This window comes from Silurus aristotelis (genome assembly GCF_946808225.1).
Source record: "Silurus aristotelis genome assembly, chromosome: 23".
Classification (NCBI taxonomy): domain Eukaryota; kingdom Metazoa; phylum Chordata; class Actinopteri; order Siluriformes; family Siluridae; genus Silurus; species Silurus aristotelis.
In genome coordinates, this window is record NC_139596.1 from 3528483 (window position 1) to 3553868 (window position 25386).

General features: G+C 38.8%; 1 long non-coding RNA gene and 2 pseudogenes across 4 annotated transcripts; 1 reads left to right on the plus strand and 2 right to left on the minus strand.

The window, feature by feature from the left end:
- Nucleotides 1-1516: 1516 nt before the first annotated feature.
- On the minus strand, nt 1517-8291 carry LOC310717969 (chemerin-like receptor 1 pseudogene; annotated as a pseudogene). Its single transcript, XR_014538258.1, has 2 exons — nt 7847-8291; nt 1517-3719 (listed from the first exon to the last, which is right to left on the minus strand). The product of XR_014538258.1 is annotated as a chemerin-like receptor 1 pseudogene (transcript).
- A 292-nt stretch (nt 8292-8583) lies between these two features.
- Nucleotides 8584-11603, minus strand: LOC310717968 (chemerin-like receptor 1 pseudogene; annotated as a pseudogene). Its single transcript, XR_014538259.1, has 2 exons — nt 11481-11603; nt 8584-10511 (listed from the first exon to the last, which is right to left on the minus strand). The product of XR_014538259.1 is annotated as a chemerin-like receptor 1 pseudogene (transcript).
- Nucleotides 11604-19948: 8345 nt separating this feature from the next.
- LOC310718004 lies at nt 19949-21681 on the plus strand. 2 transcript variants are annotated; one of them, XR_014531026.1, is made up of 3 exons: nt 19949-20288; nt 20352-20524; nt 21632-21681. It is a non-coding gene; the product is annotated as an uncharacterized lncRNA (long non-coding RNA). The 2 variants fall into 2 exon arrangements; XR_014531027.1 differs by having other exon boundaries at nt 19949-20151; nt 20371-20524.
- Nucleotides 21682-25386: the final 3705 nt, after the last annotated feature.

The window sequence follows — 25386 nt, forward strand, 5'->3', positions numbered from 1 at the left end:
GGTTATGAGACGCTGGCTGGCCATCTCTGCCGGGTGCTGCATCGTCCCTAAAAACCACAGGGGCTTGGTGGGCAGTGCTGAGGCTTATGCTGGTCAAGCTGCATGCTGTCTACACACCTGTTACGGGAGCTAGATGTGGGAGACGTGGGATGGTCAGGAAATCCGAGAGCTCCACTGTGCGACAGACCTAGCTCTCAGGGCTAAAGAGACCCTCCAAGACATCTGCAACGCTGCATCCACCCCGTTGACCTTTGTCAGGTTTTATAGCTTTGACCTTAGTGCCACTCCTGGCCCCTCTGTCCTTCAACCTAGCTGTGTCTATCTACACTAGGCAGGGATTAATTAGTCCGGCGTTATTGGCCTCTCCTGCCCAAATCGTTGTTGACGCAGCTGAAGTTCCTGAAAGGAATGCCACACTGCCGGCATCCCTGCAGCGCTTCCTTTCCTTTTCAGAAGCTAGCGCTGGTTTCACTTCATGTCCGTTTTATAGCCTCCTCTTTGTGGCTTCACCCGGCGAAGCCTCGCTTTCCATTCGACAGATTACACACGTGATTCAGAGCATGGATGACGCGGAAGTGTTCCCAAAGTGTTGCTATTCCCACAAAACTCGCTATTATGGAGATGCCCTGACCCAGTCATCCAGCCAGTTAAACTCATAGAGTAGCTATATAGATTTGCACTCCAAATGGTTTCAGATTTTTTTCAGGAACATTATAATAAAGCTATAACACAGACCATACAGGGGATCATTGTTTGAACCTTAGGCCAAATTATTTTAAACCCTTTACAGGGCAAGACACAAGACATCGGTAACAAATATTGCAAAGGATTGCAAAGTTCTGTGCAATTATAGTGCAAATGTAAGAAGCAGGAGTATGCATGTATAGTGTGTATAAAGTGTATAAGTGTGTATAAAGCATGTATAAACTCCCACAGAGGTAGATTGGGTATATGTTGGTATTCCCATTGTAAATATATATATATATATATATATATATATATATATATATATATATATATATATATATATATATATATATATATTTTTTTTTTTTTTATCATCATCATCACATACAAATTCTTTAGGTCCCCTGGTGGTCTAGTGGTTAAGATGCAGCGCTCTCACCGCTGCGACCCGGGTTCGATCCCCGGTCAGGGAACCATCCCCAGCCACTCTCAGTGCCGGTCCCAAGCCCGGATAAATTGGGGAGGGTTGCGTTAGGAAGGGCATCCAGCGTAAAACATGTGCCAAATCAAACGTGCGGAGGATCCGCTGTGGCGCCCCCTAACGGGAGAAGCCGAAAGAAAGTTTTATCATCACATACAAATTCTGCAAAACTGATTTAAATTAAATTGTCACAGATGTTGATATTCTTCAAACCATTCCAAAATTACTTTTTTTTATTTTTATTTCATGTATAACTTTCATACTTCTATCTTGCATAAGGTATACCACAGATCTATTTATTTTGTGCACAATATTCTGTGCGTTAGTGCAAAAATCAGACTTGAATTATTTGTTGTAACTTTTGTAACCTTTATTGAAATGATAAAAAAAAATATATAAAAATGAATCATTTTGTTATAATTGTGGTGCAGTGGCTGATGGGATATATGGATTATATGGAAATATACACAATCAAAAATTAGATATGAAATACAGGTATATGATTCATTTATGAAATTTGTATAAAGAAAACAAGATAACATCAAAACATTTTTAAAGAAATATAAAAGAAACAAAGTAAAAAAAATGCAAATTCACATTTTTCAGGAGTTAATGCCAAAGCGAAAAATTTAAGCGAAGTGAATATTAAATATAACCAAACATTTTCTCTTTTTTCTCTTTCGTTTTTTTTCATCAGGTTTTATTGCTTACTTAATACAAAAAAAAAGAACTTTAAATGCGGAGCGCTCAGTACATTGTTTCATAACTTGAAGTACATGCAATACTTTTGTGCAAATGTTACTTAACTTTTGTTTTTTGTGTTTCCACACACATTAAGATTGCATTTAACATTACCATACATTGAGGAACTCTTGCATTGTGGATTAAAAGTAAGTATTATATTATACATATTATTATTATTATACCTATTATTAAATATATTGAACATCTGGACAAAATTGTTGGGACACCTGCCTTTACCAGACAAATGTGGTTCTACACAAACACAAAACTAGAGGTACACAATTGTTTAGGATGTCATTTAAAACATTTTCTAGGAGACCCAAACCTGTTCCAGCATGACAATGCCTTTATATGCAAAGCCAGCACCATTAAGATATGCTTTACATGGGTTGTAATTGAAGATCTCCCGCTATAGAGCTCTGACATCAACAATATGGAAAACCTCCAGGATAAATTCAAACATTGACTGTGCCCCAGGCGTCCTCACCTCACCTACATTAGTACCTGAGTTTACACAAATCTCCACAAGCACTTTCCAGAATCTAGTGGAACATCTTTTCAAAACAGCAAATGGGCACTAAATGTGGAATGGGATGTTCAAAAAGCACATTTGAATCTTATTGTCAGGTGTCCCCACATTTTTGTCCATAGTTTGTATATTTATTTACATTTCCTTTAGTTGGCACTTATTAAGCTAGGCGTTCTGAAAGTCATCCAGTGGTTTTAATGACAGAAGCGAATCTGAATTCTTCTATTCAAACAGCGCTCGAATGTACTCCTGAGTTAGTAATAGACGTTGCTCGGAGTGTACTCCGGGCTTCCTCTTCGAAAGTGCTCTCAATCTTAGACCAAAGCGCATAAAATTTCCTCTTAAAATCCTTTCCCATGAAAGCATAAAGGAAGGGGTTCATAAAACTGTTGGCACTTGCAAGCGTGGCTCCAAATTGTTGCCCGATCTGAATGATGTTATTTTTTATATTTATTTCCAATAAGTTAAAAATGTGATACGGCAGCCAGCAAATGAAGAAAGCGGCAATCAGTGCGGTCATGACCTTAAACGGCTTATTGGACCTCCCCGTCTGGTTATATTTCAGCTTCTGGATGATGAAGGCATAACAGATGATGATGACCAGAAGGGGGATCGCGAATCCAAAAATGAATCGGCATACAACTACGGCAATATGTTGTTTGTCGTATGCGTAGTTGTAATAACAGATCGTCTTAGAGTGTCTATGGTATGTGGTATGTAAATCTCGGAAATGGGCCGCTGGTGAGCTAAGCATCGCTGAGCCAATCCAGGCTGCTAGAACCATCACCCAGGCCAGGCGTATGGTGCGCTTGTTTTGCGCCCATACAGGAAACATGACGGCAACACAGCGATCCAAGCTGATGATGACGAGGAGGAAGATGCTGCTGAACATGTTGAGGAACAAGATAAAGGAAGTTAACTTACACATAAAGAGACCAAAGCTCCATTCGCTTTTAACCATTTGGGTGATGTTGAAAGGCAGGAAGACACAGAAGAGGAAGTCTGACACAGCGAGGCTGAGGTACCAGACAGTGTTGACTGTTTTCTTAATTTTAAACCCAGCGATCCAGATCACCAGACCGTTTCCAGTGATGCCAAGAAACATTATAATCACATTGACTGTTGCCAGGAAAATGCACATCGCATCAGTGCATGTATGTGTTGGAACCACTGGTACTGTCGGTGTTATTAAAGGGTCATAATTGTAATCATAGTCATCTGGGTCGTTATGTTCAGAGTAGTCATTTTTTTCAGATGAATTCATGATGCCGTGTGAATCTGTAGAGAAACAAACAGAATCGTGTTTTGTTAGCAAAAGAATTTTCAGTATAAAGGAGGGGTACAGTATTATACATTATACATTATTCTGCTCTGATTCTTACGCTGAAAAAACTTTTTGTACATGATCTGAACTAATACATTAATTTTTTTACCTTGCCCTTGTATAATCTTGAATTAGTTAAATTCTCTGTAGGTAAAACGGAGATTTGTTGATGTAATTTAAACGATTTGCTTTAAATCAAATGACAATTTTACGTTTTCCATTTAAACCATGTGACTACCGCCATCACCAAGGCTTGGCCTTTGAATTTTCTGATCGTCATTTTGTTTTGGCAGCCGCCATTACGTGCAAGTAACCTTGAGAATTTAATGATACAAAAAAAGAAGAATCTAATAGCACTGTTGACATCCTTTTGTGGGGCACAAAAGTTATTGTTATTATTGTTATTGATATCTATTTTGCATGGCAGATAGCTTTTAACTGATTAAAAACAGATTATTCATATTCATAATAACCGGCTTCTTTTTTTCTCCTTTATTGTTTAATGTATTCTGGCAAACTCATGAAGCACATTTTTTTTGTTTTGTTTTAAAAAAAAATAAATAAAAAATTAAGATTAATGTATAGTCTTTGTTTATACTATAAAATACCTTTTGAATCTTATTATATATTATATATAATTGTATTAATTGTGGTCATGTTCCAAAAGGAAAAACCACAATAAACGGACCCTACTCCAATAATGCAATTTTATGTATACAGTACTGTACTGTATTAACATTTCACTGTAATTTAAAATTAATAATTATATTTTTATTAATTAATTCCATTATTTCCACATAAAGCTCAATAAAAACTATTTCCTATCCGCGAGAGACCAGGAAAATCAGCCAAATTAATTAGTTATGTGGCAAATGCAATAAACTGGGGGCATGAGATTCGAACCACCGTAAAGCGGGGGATTACCGTATATGTTTTAGGCCTCCGTGAAAAGCTGTAATTTCTTTTTCTTTTTTTTAGCGTTGTAATTTTTTTTTTTTTTTATTTAATTCGGTTGCTAATTGCTGTCATTATCTGTTGCTTATCATCAGTATCTGAATGACCACAGTTTGGAGGCATCATCACCCAGTCACAACATAACTGTAGGTAAGTTATCGCTATTTGATAAAACCAAGTAGATGCTTGAATTTATCACTCTTCTGAATTTAGGCCTTGAGGTTTAAGAATTTGGTTTTATATATTACATTGCTTATTATAATTTATATAGCAATTTTTTTTTATTATTCAGATCTTAAATGTGAATGGTTCCCTGGTGGTCTAGTGGTTAGGATGCGGCGCTCTCACCGCTGCGGCCCGGGTTTGATCCCCGGTCAGGGAACCAACCCCAGCCACTTTCAGTGCCGGTCCCAAGCCCGGATAAATGGGGAGGGTTGCATTAGGAAGGGCATCCAGCGTGTGCCAAAACATTTGCCAAATCAAACGTGCGGAGGATCCTGCTGTGCGGAGTTTTTTATTCAGATCTTAAATTTTAACTTGCAAAGACTGTGGTGTCACCAAATCGAAGAAATCTAAACTTCTCACATTTTATACTCGATCATAGACATTTTGGACATCGTTCTTACCCTTGCACTTGTTCAAGCTGCCACTGTTGTTTTAAAAGCTGGAATTCTCCTTGAAGAGCCGTTTGTCAGGAAGCTATGATTGTCATGATTTTCAAAAAGATTTTAAAACATTTCAATGCACACTATGTGGATACAAACACACCTCATCCTTTAAGATTTTCATTATCACATTGGCCAACATCTAAAAAAATCACAAATCTGTTTCCTGTATCGTTTAAAGGGTCCTACGGCTGGAAAATAAAAATGGAAAATCCTTGTACAAATGTGAAAGTCCTTGGTTAATTCTCTCAAAAACAAAACTACAAGTGACTTGTTTCCAGTAAAAAATGTAAAAACGGCCTAAACGTAGTGAACCTAATCAAATGCCATCGTTTCCAGCTGGCGAGACAGCAGAGCATTTTGAAATGTAGCGCCTAGTGCTTTTAAAGGAGGTGAAAAAAAAGGAACTATATGAGTGTTATCAGAGTAAAAAAACAGCTAGGATATTTGTCTTACGAAGGCAAGACGTTGTGAAGAAACAGCCAAGTGTTGAGGAATTGCAAGTGTTTGAGTGTATGTTTATACAGATACCACACACAGTAATTGCTGTGAAAAGTCATTTAAAGATTTCAGTAACTACATTTCAGTCATTTCTATTCAAGAAACTCAAGTTTATCAAAATGCAGCTGTGTATCTGTAAAATTGCTTCTCACAAAATGCTTTTGATGGTCTCTGGTTTGCATCTCTTCCGAAGATAAATGCGGAATTCTTGCGCATCATGGCTATGCCTTTACAAGCAATATTTTTGGCTGCATTGGATAAACTGTGTAGTTCACATCTTCAAGAAATTCGAGGCATTGTGGTTCTCAGTCTGTAGTCTGCTTTCTCCATGTTGTCCCTAGTTTACTAGAAATTAAGCAAAAGATCTTGGAAACCACTCATTTGTTTTGAACAATGTAAGCACTGTTTTGTCACATTGACAACTTTAAATCTTATGCTTTGCACAGTCTAGATGTAGATCTCAGGAGAAAATGCATCTTGAAGTGCCTCATCATGTATCTGGGTAAAGATGTTTGTGGCATAATCGAAGAACACCAACTTCTCTATGCTTGTATGCATTTTAGATTGGCCAGAAGGATAAAGCACAGGGGGAAATTGCACAAACCACCATGGCCATTTTTGTGCTTCATGAAGGTGCTGGTTTAAGTACACTATTTTAGCATCAGCATCATCATTGATAAAGTTGAGGTTTTAGGCAAGTTGCCTTCCGCTGCATCTGCTTGTGCAATGATGTTTGGCATTACTTACATATTAAACTTGAGGTATCCTGATGGACTTAAATAATACATAATTTGAGACCTTTGAAAAAATGAATATGAATATAAAAAGCAGGCAAATGTCCAGAAAGTTGCAGAACCTCTCCTCAAAGCTACAAGAGTGAAATACATTTCTGTATTTCCAAATCAGTGGCAGTTGGTCACAAAAACTTTTTTGTGTTACTTTTTAAATCTACGCTTTATCTGAAAACTGTTTTTCTTTGATTTGTATAAAGGACGTTTTAGCTACAGCACCAAATCAGGCAAAAACATTGTATTGCCTAATTTCTAAGCATGTTTTTGCTTTTATTATTCTATTTCTATTAATATATTATTCCAGCTATGGTTTGATCTTGACATTTTATTTGCCAAAATAAGTAAATGAATAATAATAAATATGGTTACATTTTTGACTGTGTAAAAGGAGTCATTTTTTTATTTTTATTTTATCATTCCAACTATTTGGGTTTGTAATTATTTGGAAAAATTAAGTTCATCCAAATGTAATCTAATGATGTATTAATGTATTAATCAGATGTTTAAAAACTATTTGGTAAAAGGTGTATTTTTTTAGTTTTAATACATACAGAAAATTGATTTGTATGAACTGATTTTTATTAAGTCAAGGAAATTGATTGCTTGTAACAAGTTGAAGTAATTTTGGATCCAACGACTTTTTTTTTTTCAGTGTAGAACTGACTCAATGATCCACGTCTTAACTCCATATGTACTGCCATTTGATGCCCCTTCATTGCACCTAAAGATTGCTGTTTACACACAATTGCACTTTTAAGCTCTTTGCAAAAATACAGTCTTAGAATCTGGAACTTAAGACAAAATAAGTTGTGCACTTGTAAATAATATGCATGAAAAACACTTGTGAACTTTGTTTGATCCCTTTTTTAAATCATATATAAAATATACACACTTCTTCAATGCATATGCAATACTTGTAATGCATTCCATTAGGTGCTTTTAGACCCTTCACCAAACTCTGTAAATTGTCACTATAGCAATTCCAACTAGAACGATTGAATGAAGAAAGAAGCACATTAAAAAAAAAAAGAGCAGCGCAGCAGCTACTGTAATAACAAACGGCTTGATAGGGATGTCTTCTAAATTCTTGACAGCCACATGTACATGTACTGTAAAGCTCACGCGTTCACTCGTATCGTGGGTGTATTTTTATCAGGATCAATAACTCACCGTTTCGAATGCGTCCTTCTGAACAGTATTTCTCCCGAAATATTTCCTCTTTATGGTGCAGGACTTTATTTGAACAATGTCATTTTTCTCAGTTCTCCTTTAAGAGCGGAGGCAATTCTAAGAAACAAACATGCTTAGATAACCACAAAATTTGTTTTCCCCCCACCCTCCTGCACCCTCACTGTAGGTCACCCAGCTGTGGTTGCACTGCAGTGGTCATGTAGGAAGGAAGTTTACATTAAATATTTTTTTTTCATTGGTTGGTTTTTTCATTGGTTGGTTTTGACAAAACTAATCAGACTTATCTGGTAAACACTATATCTCCACATGCACATCATACACACACATACACTCTGCATGATGGCACCCCTATGTACAGTAAGCGACTGTACAAAAAACCCAAACATTTTGCATGTTAATATGGACAACGTGTTAATTTATCTACCAATAGATTTTTTTACCAAATGCATCTAAAAATAAATGATAATTATTATTAATATAAGCAAAAGAAGATAGCATCAAAAATTATTCACATATTACCAGGGGAAAAAACAATGACCTTTTTATGAACCTTTTTTATTACATTTTGTCATGGACACAATCAAGAACATAGTAAAAAAAGAAAGAAAAGTGGCTTTTACATGTGCATTACAACATAATGAAATTTTTTCCTTGCATATCCCAGCTTGTTAGGAAGTTCAGGTTCCTTCTGATCAGTAACCCAGAACCTGAGGTACCTTCTGATCAGTAACCCAGAACCTTAATCATTAATTGGCAAGTAAGACGATACACTGCCCACTGTACAATTAAAAAACAAATGTACAAGAGTACAAATTCTACTGATTACCTGTTAGCAGGATAAACACATCACATCACATCCACATATTCTCTTTAAACTATTAATCCAATCAATTTATTTTTATTTGTATGGCGTTTTTAACAATGGACATTGTCTTAAAGCAGCGTTATAGAATTTATAAATTTGCTCCTCATGATTCTAAATTTGTCCCTAATGAGCAAGCCAGTGGTGACTGTGGTGGCATAAGATGCCATGAAGAAGAAACATGAGAGGAACCAATCTTCAATCCTCATCTGGATGCCATTGAATGTCCATATATCATCGTTGTGAGGTGTGAAGTGACAGGTGATTAAAATGGACCCTGTGGCGCAAAATACATACGGTGCAATTTTTTCTCTGATATGTGGCGAATCTCTTCAAAGAAGGGTTTTCTTGCCCATTTTCTTAAACAATCTAGTTATACACTTCCACTGCACCAAATTCTGACTGGAAATCCACTTCGAGTTCTTCATAACACTTGTGCAAATCCAACCAGCTACATAATCCTGTCATCTAGGGTGTTTTCCAAAGAGGAAAAAGCTTCTTCATGTGGTCTTTTGATTGCCCCTCAATCAACTTTGTGACTTTATTGTAATATATTGTCGAAAGTGCTATGCAATTCAAATCGAAGTGAATCGTTCAAATCGAAGTGAACGCAACAGATTATTCTTCTCACAGTCAGGAACATGACTATACACTATATACAAAGGAATCAGAACCTTGATTTTTGATCAGCTTCCTAGTTTATACTCAGATGTGAGTCGAAGCTCTGGCGTCCATAGAACTGGAACGGGATAAGTAGCGGCTCATGGTGCGTCCTTCCTCTCCTATCGCGTTCTCGATCTTAGACAGGATGGAGTTCTTAAACTTCTGCCTGAAATCGTTGCCCATGAAGACGTAGAGGATGGGGTTGAGGAAGCTGTTGGCTGAAGCCACGGAGGTTCCGATGCTGAGCCCGTAGATGATGATCTTGGTGGGAAAGCTTTGGTTCAGTTCAGCCAGCACAAAAGTGTGGTAAGGCAGCCAGCAGAAGAAGAAGGTCACAATAAGAGCTGTCATGATTTTAAACGGCTTTGTGGATTTCGCCATCTGGTTGCTTCGCAGTTTACAGATAATGACCGAGTAGCAGACCATGATGAACAGGAACGGGATCAGGAACCCAAAAATAAAACGGCAAATGGTTATATATTTGTGGCTGTCTATGATAAAATAATTGTTGTGACACCTGGTCCTGCCTAGATGGTGCTGAACATCACGGAAAATGGCAGACGGCATACTCAAGGACACCGATAAAACCCATGCGATGAGAACAATCAATGAAGCCTTCTTTATCGTACGCTGGTTCTGTGCCCACACAGGAAACATGACAGCTATGCACCGATCCATGCTGATGATGACAAGAAGAAAGATGCTGCTGAACATGTTGAGGAACATCACAAACGAAGTCAACCTGCACATGAAAGGCCCGAAGATCCAGTCTTCCGTGGCTATATAAAAAGTGTTGAAGGGCAAGGTGGCACAAAATATGAAGTCGGAAATGGCCAGGCTGAGGTACCAGGTGGTGTTGATAGTCTTCTTCATCTTAAAACCTGCGATCCAGATCACCACACCATTTCCCACCACCCCCAGCACAATGATGATCACATTTGCGGCCAGGAGCAACATGCACAGAATTTCTCCCTTACAAATGGGATGTCCGTGGTCATTGTAAACAGAGTCTACATCTGTCTCGTTATCATTTGTGTAGTTTGCATAGTCCATAGAAAATAATTCGAGCATGAAATCTGTTGTTTCCATGGTAAAATTAGTAACGTTCCTCCTGTTTCCCTGTAGAAAACATGAACACAGCTTTAGGCTCTTCGGCATGTTCCAGCATGGTAAAATTTAGGCAAAATTGGATTATACATTGCTTATTATTACTTTTATCATTTACACAGTAGTTCTGTGCCAAAATGCACTGCGTCTGGCTTTTATTTTACTGCAATCAAACTAGTACATCACAGTTACTAGAATAACATGGAGTTATTGAAACAGATGAAAATCATTTTAAAAGGTAAAGATTTATGTAATGATTTTACAATGTAACATTCATATGATTCATTTTCTAACTGGCCTCATAATACAAGAGGCTGAAAAGACAGACTAGGGGGACATAAAACGAGAGAACCAAACTATTCTTTTTTTTTTTTTTTGGTATACATTTACAATTAAATGCGTAAAAAGGATACAACATGCTGATATTAGAAAATAATTAAATTGGACAAGTCTGTACTACACCAAATCATTGCTAATTTTCTTCCTATTACAGCATGCCCCCAAGTGGTTAATACATTATATGACTGCTATCCAAACATCTGCCGTTTCCTAAGATCACATTAGATTAACTTTATTCATCAAGAACAATTTTATGAAATGAATAATTTGTGAAATAAAAAAGATGCTATGAATAACACAAAAAAAAGCTAAACTGCTTTGAATTTGACTTTGCTGTCAATCAACAAATGTTCAACTCGAAGTGAAAAACTTAGGAATACTCTAATTAAACATGTTCTTTTTTATCAATCAAACGCACTAATAAAAACTAAATAAAAAAATAAGTCATGCAGCTAATAGTCATTTTCCATTTAAATGGCCACTGTGGGAATATTGTAAAAAAATTTATTCTTAAGTAAAATTAAAAAAAGAAAAGAACCAAATTCTAATTAAATCCACTAAAATATTCTACATAGTTTATTATTTAGTTTTGTTTTCTAGTAAAAAACAATAACCTTATACCAATAAAAAAAAAGCTCTTACCTTTTCAAGGAAATCAGCTTGTGTGTGTCATGCTGGTTTTGACAGCTGTATTCTGTGGGCTGCTTTTATGCTGCTACAGAGTCAGGTGCCACTTCTTATGAAACAGCTTCCACAGGAATGACTTCCGCAAACACCCTTTCACAATGCATTTTCCACATGAACTTCTGAATTTCACTTCTGTTTAAATCCTAGACAATAAATAACAAAATATAGTGTGTCCTGTTTTTCCATCACAATCCAGATGAACAGATCCTTGAACCAGTTCAGTATGTCATGGTATTCAAAATATATTTTTTTCTTTAGTCTAATGTTTTAACTCACACACACACACACACACACACACACACACACACACACACACACACACACACACACACACACACCAGACACTATTATTAAGACCTTCTCTCACTCATATATTCATAATGTACAAATCATAATGTACAAAGCAATATTATTTTTGTAACATAGTAATAGAAAAACACGGTACAACACACCCGTTTTCCTCCTAAGATGTATTTACCTTAAATTTAAAAACTTTACAGTTGATAAGATAAAATGAATGTCTAAACCAATTTGTTTTACACATAGGAGTTCTATACTGAATGGCAGAATAGAGGAGGTGAAACTCACCTAAAAAAATGCTCTGGGCGTTACCCAAAACCTATGAGATATATTTATCTGCTTCCTCGCTGTAATTCTAGTTGCCTGGTTCCCTTTTAAAACCAGATTTTGTTTTCCACATTTAAAGAATTAAACCACCACAGAAAGTTAACAGCGACTCGTAGGATCAGTAAAACATACACATAAACATTTTATCTGCATTAAATTACCTTAGTTTCTGCAAGCAACACAATAATGTCAGGGCGACAATGTCAGTGTTTTGTCTCCTTCTGTATTGTCACGGAAATCTGCAGTAATATGAGGGGACCGGATGTCCACACTAACCAAATAAAGCAAATAAAAATTTCACTTCTACTTTTGACTTTATTTCTGTCTAACTTAGGTCTTAGGTATATCTACCTATAAAAGACTGGGTTATATATGTAAGGGGAACAAAGGTTTGTGCAGACACTGCAGTGTGAGACCATTCAGTGCGAGAAGTATTTTATATTGAACGTGAAATTATTCATATTCCAACCTAGACATAACGAAAACTAGTTTTTCCTGCATACATAACAACACAGACTCAGGCAGGTTGGAATCCATATGCAGATTTAATGAAACCGAACAGATTGATCTAATACACAATTCCAAAACAAAATAGTAGTTGCAGACACTAGGTTCAGAGCACAATAAGAACAGTCCACAAAACAAATAGATCTAAATAACAAAACAGTACTTACAGATGTAAAGAGGTAGCCAAGATTGGTACACAGTGGCAAAATAGATAATGGGCAACGAAACCGCTTTTTAAAATAGGAATTACAATACTTTGCACAGTATTTAGTAAAAAAATTTTTTTTTTTGCGGAAATTTGCGGGTTCTCATTTGAAACCTAACTACAGCAAGCTGCGGCACAGTAAAACCTTGCTGGCCCTGACAGTTAGGAAGAAACATTGAGAGGAACCTATTCTCATGTGGGTAAGACATTATTTATTTGTTACAGTTTCATTATTGTTGAGGTTATCAACTGTTCACTGATCATGGGAACTGCAGCTTTTTTAGCAAAATGTGTATGTTAATTACAGTCCAAAATTTGTCTTCATGCTTGTTGAGTTTAACTCTCCACAGTAACCCCATGTAGCTTGACAGATAGCTAGAAAGAGACAGTTTTTCTAGGTATTTTCATTGTTAGATACTAAGGACACCGACATGATGAGGACACGATTTCTCCAGATCTGCTCCTTCAGCTAAAAACACCTTTTCAAAAAAGGTTTGACTAAACCAATATGTTTTCAAATTAAAACAAAGACTGCGATATCTGAATCTTGGTTCCTCTGCATCTTTTAGCATAGCCAGTTATATTTTTGATATAAAAGAACTGATGCATGAATGCTTTATTATGAGCGATGAAAGAATAAGCTTTTTTTTCTTTCATGTCGCCAGTCACACAAAGGACTACTTCTTCTTTCGGCTTCTCCCATTAGGGGTCGCCACAGCGGATCATCTGTCTCCATACCCCCCTGTCCTCTTAATCTGCATGTTTTCCCTCACCACATCCATAAACCTCCTTTTTGGTTCCTCTTTTCCTTCTCCCTGGTGGCTCCATTCTCAGCATTCTCCTACTGATATACCCCATGTCCCTCCTCTCCACATGTCTGAACCATCTCAATCGCACCTCCCTCACATTGTCTCCAAAACATCCTACATGCGGTGTTCCTCTAATATACTAATTTGTAATCCTGTCCATCCTCGTCACTCCCAATAAAAACCTTAACATCTTCAGCTCTGCTACCTCCAGCTCCACCTCCTGTATTTTAATCATTGCCACTGTCTCTAAACCATACAACATAGCAGGTCTCACCACAGTCCTATAAACTCTCCCTTTCACTTTTGCAGACACTCTTCTATCACAAATCACTCCTGTCATTCTTCTCCATCAAGCCTGCACTCTTTTCTTCACTTCTCTAACACACTCTCCATTACTTTGCACTGCTGAACCCAGGTACCTGAACTACTCGACCTTCTCCACCTCGTCTCCCTGCAACCGCACCATTTCACTGCCCCCCATTTCACTCCCCCCCCCCCACACGTTGTAACGAGATAAAGTAAACAGTAGCAAAAATGTAAACAAAATATTGTACACAAGGACAAAAAAGCAGCAATCCAGAAAGATTGCAAAAACTACATGTAAACAAGTTATTGGTAATGAAGTGAGTCCGGGTTGTGCAGATCAGTCATGCTTTCGGAACCGCTTTCCTGATGGTAGGAGAGTGAAAAGTGTGTGTGACGGGTGTGTGTGGTCGTCCACAATGCTGTTGGCTTTGCGGATGCAGCGTGTGGTGTAAATGTCCATGATAGAAGGGAGAGAGACTGATGAACTTCTCAGGTGTCCTCACTTTCCTCTGTAGGGTCCTGCGATCCAAGACCATGCAGTTCCCAAAACAGGCAGTGATGCAGCTGCTTAAGATGCTCTCAATGGTCCCTCTGTAGAACTTGGTCAGGATGAGGGGAGGGAGATAGGTTTTCCTTAGCCTTCTCAGGAAGTAGATATGCTGCTGGGCTTTTTTGGTGATGGAGCTGGTGTTAAGTGACCAGGTGAGGTTATGGCAGATTGCAAAGCAGTGTACAGAAGTGCGACTGGAAAGTGTTCAGCCTTGTGGTCAAAATTTAGTCCATCATTTTATTGTTCTCTAAGAAGTTATTAAGCATTTTAAATGTTTAAGAAATGTCTTTTGCCCTAATATAACTTATTTCTTAATGGCAATTATCTATATTACACCTGTAAGGCGTGAAAGAGATACAAGTAACGCAAAAGTAACGCAAAAGTAATATAACGCATTAACTTCCATAAAAAGTAACTAAGAAACGTAATTACTTTTTTGGGGAGTAACTCAATACTGTAATGCATTACTTTTAAAACATTGCCCAACACTGCTTGTGGAACACCACCTTTTATTTTAGGCAGTGTCGAGATGTTACTATTTACATCTATGATCGAACTGTTGATGTCACCCAAATGAGGATGGGTTCCCCTTTTGAATCTGGTTCCTCTCAAGGTTTCTTCCTCATAACATCTAAGGGCGCTTTTTTCTTGCCACAGTTGCCACGGCCGCTCATCAGGGATAAATGCACACCATTCACCTTGACTATTGATTTCTGTAAAGCTGCTTTGAGACAATGTCTTTGTGAAAAGCGCTATGGAAATAAACTTGACTTGACGTCTACAAACTTCAAACTACATAAAAACAGCTGAGCTATGGGAGGGCTGTTCCCTTAACTCCATTAACATTTTTTAGCACATCAAGATCAAGAGACATTCAATGTTGTCAAAAAGCTGAACTATAGCAAAGCAAGTAAGGAGACACAACTCTCAACAAAGGACAGTAGAGGGTCATTTACCACTTTAACCAGCACTGTGCCTGTGCTGTGATGAGTCCTATATCCTGACTGATACATTTTGTGAATGTCATTGCTATAGAGGGTATGAGCATGACTGCTATCCTACAATTATATAAAACTATATTCAGACAGCTGACAGGGACTGAGGTCTGGTTTTCTGATTAGAAGCTTTATAAATGCTAGCAAAAAAAAATTACACACAGCCAGTGATAAGAGTATTGAAATATGTTTTAAGAAACATGTCAGTTAATGATCTAGTACATATGTTAATAATTTTAATTTGAAAAAATGACATTTCTTTAGTCTCTTGAATGGGAGGCTAATCGCTGGCCTGATATAGTTATATTTATGTATACAGGGTTATTTATCAAATTTATCTGGTTTTAATTTAGGTCTGGATTCTTTTTGTTTTTTGCAATTTTTTTGTCTTTAAAATAATATTTTAAAATAAGGAATTATTTGCTACATAATAGTGGCATGTATATTTCTGTGGTGTTCTTATTCAGGGTGAAGAGATTTGATGATCTAGTAGCATTATGAGCGTTCCTTCCATGGTCCCAGACAATTCTACCAATATAGATGCCATGTACACTTAAATTTTTGAGTGGTCTGTTGTACAGTGGGTGTGCAATCCTTATAACGTGGCATTCTTTTTTAGTTGTAGGCACTAGGTTCAGAACACAAGAAGAACAGTCCACAAAGCAAACAGATCTAAATAACAAAACAGTAATTATAGACGTAAAGAGGTAGGCAAGGTTGGTACACAGTGGCACAATAGATAATGGGCAATGAAACCGCTTTTTTAAATAGAAATTACAACACCTTGCAGAGTACTTAGCAAGAACATGGTTTATATATACAGGCAACCACCGATAATTAGCGTTTCGGAAAAGGTTCTTATTTTAAACCTAACTAACAGCAAGTTGCTGCAGAAAAAAACCTTGATGGCCCTGACAGTTAGGAAGAAACATTGACATGTGGGTGAGATCATGTTTATTTGTTTCAGTTTCATCATTGTTGAGGTTATTAACCGATCATGAGTCATGATCCTTTACCTAAAAACACCTTTTCAAAAAAGGCTTGACTTGACCAATATGTTTTCAAAATAAAACAGAAACTGAAATATCTGAATCTTGGTTCCTCTGCATCTTTTAGCATAGCCAGTTATATTTTTGATATAGAAAAATGGCTAAATGCATTATGGAAGGAAAGAAAGGAAAGGAAAACCTTCACACGTCACACCAAGGCCAAAAATCTTTATAATATTTTATTAAATTTTTTTATGTTTATTCTCTGGGAATATGTATTACTATTATTTGGAGGGTTTTTTTATGGAGACTTGTGCTCATTTAGGCACAAAGGTGTTAGTAAAAACAGGTACCGGTGAGGTGAGGTGAGGAGACCTCTGGTGCAGTCAGACACAGTCACAATTCATCCCAAAGGTGTTCATTGTTCATTCAGGAGGTCAGAGCTCTATACCAGGTCACTTGATATCTTTCACTCTAATCCATGTAAACCATATCTGACAACTACTGAAGGTGCAGAATTTTATTTATTTTAAAGTGTAAAATAATCAAGTAATGGTAGTCAATGGTAACATGCAGACATGCATGTTACCATCCGGTGACATGCAGGGGCTGCTGGTTAGTGTAGTTCCTGTGCTTTTCCTACTACTCAGAAAGTATGGCTTTGTGCACATGGACATTGTCATGCTGGAACAGGTTTGGGTCTCCTAGTTCAATTAAAGGGAAATAATCCTTGCTACACCCTATAAAATTTTCTACCTCCAATTTTGTGGTAACAGTTTGGAGAAGAATCACATATGAAAAAATCACGTGTCCGAATTCCTTTGTCTATATTATGTGTATATTTAACACTAAATCATAATGAAGTATATATATTTTTTTGCTAAAACCTAGTTTTAAAAGAGATCAGATAATTATCTAAAATAACATTGGACTATATTTGATTTAAATGTTAGTATTAAATCAAGGGTGTTTCCACCATTATGATTGCTTCCTATTGCGTTCTGATTAAACCCGATTATCTTAAGAATGGACAACTGTTGTCTTCCAGAGTATCACAATGAATATTAAAATCCCCAAAAATGAATGCTTTGTTTAAAGTAATTAACAGATTTGAAATTCGCAAATCTAGAAAAATAAAATAAAATAAATAAGTAAAATTAATGAAATATAAACAAAACTTTTTTTGAGACTTAAATTTCAATAAAATGTAATATTACATCTCCTGCTCTGATAATAAGATGAAGCCGATGTGTATAAGTAGTTCCCCTTCGGCCATCACAATGCTTTGGGAACACCTCCGCGTTGCTCACGCTCTGAATCACGCGTGAAACCCAGCCAACGGCAAGCAAACAAGGAAGCTACCATATGCGCAAGCATTAGAGCGACTCTAGCTTCTGTTTGTTCAGGGAGGCGCTTTGTGTGTGAATCTGTGCAGGCATGAAATTTAAAAGCAAGCAAAATTACGACTGTGTGTTCCTTCTTGCCCACGCTCCATTCGGGGGGATACACACAGCCGATGTGTTGTCTGCTAAGGTTAGGAGCATGCTCAGTCTGCTCTCGTTGAAGTCAACTGTTAGCATTGTAGTCGTGTGGCTACGCGCTCCAGGAGGGTGCTCTCTGAGGAGAGCCCTCTCCCTTGTGGCTCGGGTCCCACTTTTGCCGAGGCGTGGGGCTCGCAAGGCACAAAAACGGATGAGTTCTCTCTGGCCTCTCCTGCCGGGTCGAGTGTTCATTCCCCGCAGGGAACACTCTTTTCTTCTCCCGGCGTGAGTATCGCAGTGTTCCATATTTTTTCCTCAGGAGGACAATATTTTGGAGGCTAGCGAACCTCCAAAAAAGTGAAAGCAGGCCTTAGTCAGAGAGTCGGGCTCTACAGTTCCAAAGAAGGATGGGGGAGTCCGTCTCCTTCTGGTGGCACCTCATTGGCCATAGCAGACCATAGTTAACGGACGTGGTGTACCTCCTTGAGGGACCTCCCCTGCCTAGAGTTATGGAAGCTATGGCTGTGGCCCCTGAGAGGGCACAGTTTCTAGCAACTGGTCTCTCTACTGAGTGTAGTGGAGACATCCTCCATTCCAGAGTTCCATCCACAAGGAGGTTGTATGCTCCTAGATGGCACCTGTTCTCCACGTTGTGAGCACCACCAGTTAGACCCAGTCAACTGCCCGGTCAGTTCAGTTCTGGATTTCTGGCAGGAACAGTTTGCCACAGGGTTGGCTCCATCAACCCTGAAGGTTTACGTGTCTGCTATCGCGGCTTATTTTACCCGGCTTGTTTTACCCAGTTGATGGGTAAGCATTGTGGGTAAATACCTCCGGTCTTCCCACTTCTTTTGGAGACTGGAGTTTCTCTGATCTACCTCTTCAGGCTCTTCTCCACCTGCTCCCTACTCTCAACACAAGTAAAAATATCATCCGCAAACACCACAGAGACTCCTGTCTGACCTCGTCTGTCAACCTGTCTATAACCACTGCAAACAGAAAAGGGCTCAAAGCCGATCCTTGATGCAGTCCAACCTTCACCCTGAACCAGTCTGTCGTACCTACTGCACACTTTACTGCCGTCACACTGTCCTCATACATGTCCTGCACCACCCTCACATACTTCTCTGACACACCTGACTTCCTCATACAATACAAGACTTCCTCCACCTCCAGATTCTGACCTTCTCTATACTTCTCCATCAACATTCTCAAAGTGAATAATACATCTGTACGGCTCTTCCTCAGCGTGAAACTATACTGTTCCTCGCAGATGGTTACCTCTTCTTTCAGACATGGTGAAAAAAAAATTAGTGTTATTCAATCACTAGTCATAATGTTATGCCTAACCAGCCAACATGTCCATGTGGGCCCCACATGGGTTTTATCTGGGTTATATGGGCATATACCTGACCTGACCTGACCTGACCTGACCTGGAGCACTAGGTATGTATACTAATGTATACTTCTGAAAGATTTGTGGTAATTAAAGTTACAGGCACGATATAACTAAGGTAAGTGTGGAGAGTGAACTGGTTTACCTCAGAGATAAACACCTGTGGAAAACTGAACATTCTTAACGATTAGCAGATAACTAGGAAATTGTCTACTAAAATGTGGAAATAACGACTTTTCAAACCATTTTCAACCGTGTTTTTTCCATACAGTGTCCTCATGATAACAGGAGGGTGAAACAGTAAAAGCACTGTGGAGTCTCTTTCTCTTTCACTACCTTTATAACATGTGTATATAAAATACACAGAGAAAAGCTCTGAGGAGATTGTGACAATACTTAACATTATTCTAATGTGATTTAGGTGAAATGGGTAGAGTTGATAAAAAAAACTCATTTCTAAACATTACTAACAAATATGATACGTTATGATTACGTTAAAGATAATAAACATCATTTTGCGCCGCTCAGAAAGTCAGTCAGACCCCCCCCAGGTCTCGGCTCAGAAGCTTCACGCATGCGCAGATGTGTTTGACTTGAAGCTGTGCAGTGCAGACCGACAAATCCGAGAGCAGAAAACTCCGTATTCTTCCGAATCACTTTCACTGTATTTTTATGTCAAGCATGCTTCTGTCTGTGCAGTAAAGTCGAACACTAGCTGTGTTAGTTCCAATAAGGCTTTCAAAGACAAAACATCGTTATAAGTAACTTAAACTAATGTTACAGTGGTCAGTTCAAATTCACTGTCCAAAGTGAACCAGTACGAATTTAATAATCGATCTGTGTTCAAGTCCCCATTAATTATTCAAAACATTAATCACAACAAAACCTAAAATTCACTGTATTGATGCATTTGACTTTTTGCATAGTATTGTGTCATTTTAACATCATTTACTCAGATCAGTTAACAGTTTGCTTTACAGGAAGCCTGAAGCAGAACCCTTTGCTGAAAACTGTCAGTAAGAAAGAGCTGGAGAAAGCGCTTGGTAAATGGTTCACAAATGCAAGAGACAGAGAAGGCAACCGTGCTTTGTGAGCCCAGCGGGACCATGATCGGAGGGCAGTACAGCCAGAAGTGTAAGTCATATAACCTAAAGCTAGGGCTGCACAATTAATAATATTTTATCCCGATCACTGTTTTTGCCTCTGTTTAATTAAAAGAATACTCCACCCTGAGTTGAAAAAATATCTTATAAATTACTTACCCTCAAGGTATCCTATACGGTGACTGAGAGAGCTCAACACGCTGCAACTGAAGAAAACACATGCAAATAGAAAAAAACACCAGCGAATTAAAAAAAACAACGTTATCAGTTTAACAACACATGTGCGGCAAACCCCCACCAGAGACACGCTGCAAATTCTCACAACACAACCAAACAGCGCAGATCACAAAATAAATGTTTCAAGGGGACCACAACAAGTGACAAACTCAGTGTCTTTTCGTCAGTGGTGTTGTCAATGACCTGTAAGGTGAGTTGTTTGTTTATTTTAACATTGTTTGTTTATAATTCATTGGCCTTTTGGATATTAATATCCTAAATAATCTGATGAAATACACAATTAACTGTAAAACATTATGTTAACTGGCAAAGTCAAGGAATCATGATCAGGATGTTAAAATAAACAAAAAGCTCACCTTTCAGATCATCAACAACAATCAATGGTTGTGTTGTGAGGATTTGCAGGACGTTTCTGTATTTAGTTGCATTGTGAGGATTTGCAGCACGTGGTGTTTAACTGATGAAGATCTTTTCTTGATTTGCTGGTGTTTTTTCTATTTGCATATGTTTTTTTCAGTTGCAGTGCGTTGAACTTTCTGGGCCAGCGTGAACTTTCTGGGCCGAGGTGTGACTTACATCTTTCAGCTGATCAGAATCATTGTTCAATCACTGGCTTTTGGCAATAGCCAAATATTTGTTTTGGAGTCAAGTTAAGACGCAAGGTTGATATTTTAATTGTTACATTCATAAGTTTTGGATTCCATGACTGGTCCTCCGGGCATAAGTTATTCATGTGTTATTCATGTGCGAGGCAGAGGTGGGAACAATTCACTAATGAGATTCTAGGATATGTCTTAATTATATTATAGATGCATGTTTTTTTAGATGCTGCTGTGAATGGTAGTATTTGAAAATGTACTAAATTGCCTTTTCTGTCTTCTCTTTCCTTACTGTATTGTAGGTGTGCAGCCGAGGAATCTGCATAGACCCACCGGTGAACTATTCTACATTTTTACAGTTTTACATTGTAACTGAGGTTTAAAATGGTTTGACAGTGGATTTTCCATAGTAAGATTAAGTACACATTAAGTTCACCAACAGAAATCAATCATGAAATTAATAAATGGGACCCAATTCTCACCCACTGTGGCCCCATAACAACCCCATAAAGGGGCCATTTGTGGGTTGACCCATGATTAAGTCATGTGGGCCCCATAAGGGTCCTTTTTGTAGCCCACTTTGGCCCCATATTTAACACCTGTTTGGAACCCAAATGGGCCCATATAAAGAACACCTATACAGGCCCCACTTAGAGCCCACCATGGACACATCAGTCTTCCATCTGGGCTAACACACATGTGGAGCCGATGGACAAATTTCTCTGGGCCCCATTGGGGTTGCCCATGCAGGGCCCAAGTGACAGCCCACCAAAAACCCACATGGGGCCCACATGAAAATGTTGTCTGGGTCGTCGGTGTATCTCACAAACATACCTCTTTCTTCTGTAGAGAAACATTTGTTTTACTGTAAGCTTCTTGAATACACTTTCCACTTCAGTGGAAAAGAAGTTCTTCTTCTTCTATCATAAATGTAACATAGCTGCAGATTACCATTATCATAGTTTTATAGGGGAAAAGAAGTGTACTTCAAAACAAACAAACAAATCCCATATTGGGCTTAGGTGTTTCCTTGCTATTACTTTGGGTACTTGTTCCTGACTGCAGTCTGTAGAATTGTTAAAATCTTGTTTCATTGAGAGGCATGTACACATTTTTGATAATTGATTTTTGAAAACTTATTTGTGTAAATAATTTAATAAACATAGGTTTATTAGAATCCATTAGAGCCATTAGAGTTGCACAAGCCAGTGCACTTTTAGTGCCAGTCCCAAGCCCAGGTAAATGGGGACAGTTGTGTAAGGAAAGGCATCAAGTGTAAAACATGCGCCAAATCAAATATACAGATCACGAATAAGAATTTTATATTGGATCGGTCGAGGCCTGGGTTACCAACGACCACCACAGGTATCGTTAGCCAACAGGGTACTGGTGGAAATTGGGTCACTGTTGGCCAAAGGAGAAGAAGGAGAGGAGGAAGACATCTACATAGACGACAGGGAAAGAAGAAGTGTAGGAGGGTGGAGGTTAGGGTGGGCACTTTAAATGTTGGTACTATGACTAGTAAAGGGAGAGAGGTAGCTGATATGATGAAGAGGAGAAAGGTAGATATGTTGTGTGTTCAGTAGACCAAGAGGAAAGGGGGTAAGGCCAGGAAGATTGGAGGTGCGTTTAAACTGTTCTATCATGGTGTGAATGGAAAGAGAAAATGGTGTAGGGGTGATTCTGAAGGAAAAGTACAGTAAGTGTGTAGTTGAGGTGAAGAGAGTTTCTGATAGGGCGATGATCCTGAAGCTTGAAGTTATCAGTTCCTTATGCTCCACAGGTGTGTTGTGAGATGGAGGAAAAGGAAAAATTTTGGAGTGAGTTGGATGAAGTGGTAGAAGGTGTACCTAGGAATGAAAGATTGGTGATTGGGGCGGATTTCAATTGGCATGTAGGAGAAGGGAACAGAGGTGATGAGGAGGTGATGGGTAGGTATGACTTTAAAGAGAGAAATGTGAAAGGGCAGATGGTGGTAGATTTTGCTAAAAAAGATGAAAATAGCAGTGATGAACACTTATTTTAAGAAGAAGGAGAATCATAGGGGGACATATTAGAGTGGAGGAAGGTGCACACAGGTGGACTATGTTCTATGTAGGAGATGCAACCTGAACAAGATTGGGGACTGTAAGGTGTTGGCAGGGGACAGTGTAGCTAGACAGCATCGGATGGTGGTCTGTAGGATGGTTTTGGATTTGGTAAAGAAGAAGAGGAGGAAAGTGAGGACTGAAAGAAGAAAAAGATGGTGAAAACTGAAGGAGGAAGACTGTAGTGAGAGATTCAGGGAAGAGGTCAGACAGGGGCTCAGTGGTGGTGAAGGGGTGCTGGATGATTGGGAAACTACTGCAGAAGTGATCAGGGAGACAGCTAGAAAGGTACTTGGTGTGACATCTGGAAATAGAAAGGAAGACAAAGAGTCGTGGTGGTGGAATGAGGAAGTGCAGGGAAGCATAAGGAGAAAGAGGTTGGCAAAACAGAATTGGGATCAACAAATTGATGAGAAAAGTACAGAGGAGTACAAGGAGATGTGGCACCAGGTGCCACAAGAGGGATGTTGCGACACTAAAGAAAAAGAAAAGGATTTGTACCGATTGGCCAGGCAGAGAGACCGAGTTGGGAAGGATGTGCTGCAAGTTAGAGCAATAAAGGATGGAGATGGAGAGTGTGTTGAGAAGGTGGAGGGAGTATTTTGAGCAGCTGATAAATGAGGAAAATGAGAGAGAGAGAGAAGGTTGGATAGTGTGGAGATGGTGAAGCAGGAAGTGGATAGGATTAGGAAGGAGGAAGTGAGAACAGCGATTAAGAGAAAAAAGAGTGGAAAGTTGGTTGAACCGGATGCCATACCAGTAGAAGCATGGAGATATTTAGGTGAGATGGCAGTGGAGTAACGAGATTGTTTAACAGAATTTTGGAAGGTGAGAAGATGCCTGAGGAATGGAGACGGAGTGTGCTGGTACCGATCTTTAAGAATAAGGGAGCTGTGCAGACCTGCAGTAACTACAGGGGAATAAAGTTGATCAGTCACACAATAAAGTTATGGGAAAGAGTAGTGGAAGCCAGGCTGAGAGAAGAGGTGACTATCTGTGAGCAACAGTATAGTTTTATGCTGAGGAAGAGCACCACAGACGCATTATTTGCTTTAAGAATGTTGATGAAAAAGTATAGAGAAGGTCAGAAGGAGTTGCATTGTGTGTTTCTGGATTTAGACAAAGCGTACGACAGAGTGCCAAGAGAGAAGTTGTGGTATTGTATGAGGAAGTCAGGTGTGTCAGAGAAGTATGTAAGGGTGGTGCAGGACATGTATGAGGACAGTGTGACAGCAGTGAATTGTGCAGTAGGAACGACTGGTTCAAGGTGGAGGTTGGACTGCATCAAGGATCGGCTCTGAGCCCTTTCCTGTTTTCAGTGGTGATGGACAGATTGACGGACGAGGTCAGACAAGAGTCTCAATGGACTATGATGTTTGCGGATGATATTGTTTTTTGTGCTGAGAGTAGGGAGCAGGTTGAGAAGAGCCTGGAGAGGTGGAGGTACGCACTGGAGAGAAGGGGAATGAAAGTCAGTAGGAGAAAGACAGAGTACATGTGTGTGAATGAGAGGGAGGGCAGTGGAGTGGTGCGGTTGCAGGGAGAGAGGTGGAGAAGGTGGAGGAGTTCAGGTAGCTGGAGTCAACAGTGCAATGTAATGGACAGTGTGTTAGAGAAGTGTAGAAAAGAGTGCAGGCAGGTTGGAGTGGGTGGAGAAGAGTGGCAGAAGTGATTTGTAAAAGAAGGGTATCTGCAAGAGTGAAAGGGAAAGTTTATAGCACTGTGGTGAGACCTGCAATGTTGTATGGTTTAGAGACATGGTTTCGTTGGGAGTGACGATGATGGACAGGATTAGAAACTAGTTTATTAGAGGGACAGCGCATGTAGGACGTTTTGGAGGTGAGATTGAGATGGTTTGGACATGTTCAGAGGAGGGACATGGGGTATATTGGTAGAAGAATGCTGAGGATGGAGCCCCCAGGAAGGAGGAAAAGAGGAAGACCAAAGAGGAGGTTTATGGATGTGGTGAG